This window comes from Octopus bimaculoides, unplaced genomic scaffold (genome assembly GCF_001194135.2).
Source record: "Octopus bimaculoides isolate UCB-OBI-ISO-001 unplaced genomic scaffold, ASM119413v2 Scaffold_256320, whole genome shotgun sequence".
In the NCBI taxonomy this organism is placed as follows: domain Eukaryota; kingdom Metazoa; phylum Mollusca; class Cephalopoda; order Octopoda; family Octopodidae; genus Octopus; species Octopus bimaculoides.
In genome coordinates, this window is record NW_026421926.1 from 6623 (window position 1) to 9470 (window position 2848).

The 2848-nt window shown below is 32.3% G+C and overlaps 1 long non-coding RNA gene across 1 annotated transcript in view; it reads right to left on the minus strand.

Annotated features, from left to right (window-relative positions):
* The window catches only part of LOC106883017 (uncharacterized), an 11117-nt gene that overhangs the window by 6576 nt on the left and 1693 nt on the right, over positions 1 to 2848 (minus strand). The window contains exon 2 of the long non-coding RNA XR_001411061.2: positions 997 to 1068. This is a non-coding gene — a long non-coding RNA (uncharacterized LOC106883017). The remainder of the gene's footprint in view (positions 1 to 996; positions 1069 to 2848) is intronic.

The window sequence follows — 2848 nt, forward strand, 5'->3', positions numbered from 1 at the left end:
TAGTGTTAACGTTAGGTGGCGAGTAGTGACGAATATAACCAAGAAACAAATGAGAGGAATATATGGTGGTTGTGTTAATGACGAAAATGTTATTGGTGCTAATGTTGGGGTTGATGTTGTTAATGTTGATTATTCTGATAATGATGGGGATTTGCATGTTTATAGTGATGATGAACATGATATTGATGTTGATGATGTTGGTAGTGAAATGTTTGCTTTCGATACTGATGATGATGGTGATGAAGTTTGTGGATCTGATCGCGGTAGAAGAAAATGAAAATGAAGAAAAGGAAGAAGATGAGGTAGAAAAAGAAGGTGAAAAAGAAGGCGAAGAAGAAACAAATGATGATAATGAGTATGATGATGAAGACAAAGTGGAAGGAGGAGGAGGAGGAGACGAAAAAAGAAGCAGAAGACGAAGAAGAAGAAAATAAGAATAAAAAGGAAGAGAAGAAGTAGAGGAGAAGTATAAAGAAGTACAGGAAGGAGTTGTAATAGAAAAAGTGAAAGCAGAATTTAGAAAAGAAGGAGAAGACGAAGAAAGAGAAGACAAAGAAGAAGAAGAAAGAAAAGAAGAAGTAAAAGAAGAAAAAAAGAAGAAAACTAAAAAGAACAACAACATCAAAACGAAGAAAAAGAAGAATTAGTATATGAATAATCTACTTCTAAATATACAATTACAAGTGATATTCAAGGATGGGAATTAGCATCGATCTAGAGGTAACCACCGTACATAATATGCACATCATATTACAATCGTATGTGAATGCACTTCTTCATATACAGGCAAATAGTAATATTTACTCAAATGTTTCCTCTCAAGTCTCACACTTTCCTTTATGCCATATCTTATACATGGGGCTTCACACTCTTTAACAGACATTTACAAATAATGACAGACAAGTAGAGGGTCTTATGATCAAGAAAGGGAAGATATTACAAATATGGAAATATATCGACAAAGATATAATATAAACGAAGAATGATTATACTTACAGAGTTGTTAAGCTGGACAAATATTGGAAGGTTTCTGCTTTGATTTCATCGAGACCATTATTACTCAAATCCCTAGAACATAAAATTAAGTTAAAATCAACTTTTATGGAACAGATTTGTGAGAGTATGTAACATATTCCGAATAAGTAATTAGACTATGGGAGGCATGAAGAGTTGATTAGGGTTCTGTTGAAGCTTATAATTATAATGATGATGTTCAGTGTTGTGCAACTAACTGTGGTATTATATGGTAATGAATAAAGTTGATGATAAAGGAAATTTATTGCGTTAGTCTGTGGTAATGAATGAAGTTTAATGATAAAGTTGATGATGAAACTGAAACTGTCGACGGCTCAGAATAATATCGATAATGATAATGGGGACGTAGAAATGGATAATGAAGGAGAAGAAAATGAAAAAGAATGGTTAGTAGGAGAATACGAAAAAGTTTAAGAAAGATATGAAGATGAAGGACGAAGAAGTAGAAGATAAGCAAAAAGTGGTAATGAAAAAGGATGTAGAAGAAAAAGAACAAGGAAAAGAAAACAAAGACCAAGAAGATACGAAGTAGAAGAAAAAGAAAAAGGAGTAAAGTAGAACAAAAGCAACAATCGAAACATCAACAATATAAACAATAAGTAGAGGAAGTAGAAGAAAACGAAGATGATGTAGATGGAGAAGATAACTAAAATGATGAAAAGAAGAAAACGAAAATGATGAAAAGAAAAAGAAGATGACGACAGATGCGAAGTGGAAGAAATAGTGTGATTGGAAGTAGAAGAAGAAAAAGAGTAAGAAAATGAATAAGAGTGCAGAGAAGAAGGATAAGATGAAGAAAAATATACGGATGAAGATAGTAGAGAAGAAAAAGTAGAAGAGAAGAAGAGGAAGAAAAAGAAGAAAAAGAAGAAGGAAGAGGAGGACGAGGAGATAAAGATGAAGATGAAGTGGAAGCAGAAGTTAAGGAAGAAGTATTGGAAGGAGGGGAAGAAAAGATGAAGAAAAAATTAGAAGAAACAATGAAGCAGAAGAATTTTGTACATGATTTAGTTCTAATTGTATGAGTACAAGCGTTACTAAAGCATGTTATTTATCGTAAACAGCAGACATAAAATCCATACCGACTGAAGCACACAGGTGAATGGGGATTTGAATGTTTATAGTAACGATGAACAGGATATTGATGCTGATGATCTTGGTGGTGAAGTCTCTGTTGTCGATGATGATGATGGCGATGAAGATTGTGAATATGATCACGGTATTTTATGGGAATGAATGATTATAATGGCGAAGGGGAGGATGAGTAAATTTATTATGTTAATAGTTCAAAAATAAAACTCATAATGGGAATGGTGACGGTGAAGATGACAGGACGAAGAGTTCGATAAGATGGCGGCATGGAAGAAGAAGAAGAGAAAGAAGGCGAAAGAATTGCTGGGAACTATTAACATACAAATGAAGCTTATGAAGATGAGGAGTAAAAGAGTGAGGATGTGGAAATAAGAAAAGATAATAAAGACAAGGATGAAGAAGAAGTACAACATCAACGAAAAAGAAGAAGAAGAAGAAAGAGAAGAAGGAGAAGAAGAAGAAGAAGAAGAAGAAGAAGAAGAAAAAGAAGAAGAAGAAGAAGAAGAAGAAGAAGAAGAAGAAGAAGAAAGAGAAGTAGAAGAAGAAGGAGAACAGGAAGGAGAAGAAGATGAAGGGTTACAATAATAATAATAATAACAATAATAATAATAATAATGATACTAATAATACTAATAATAATAACGATAATAACAATAATAATAATAATAATAATAATAATAATAATAATAATAATAATAACGATATTAATAATCTTTGCATC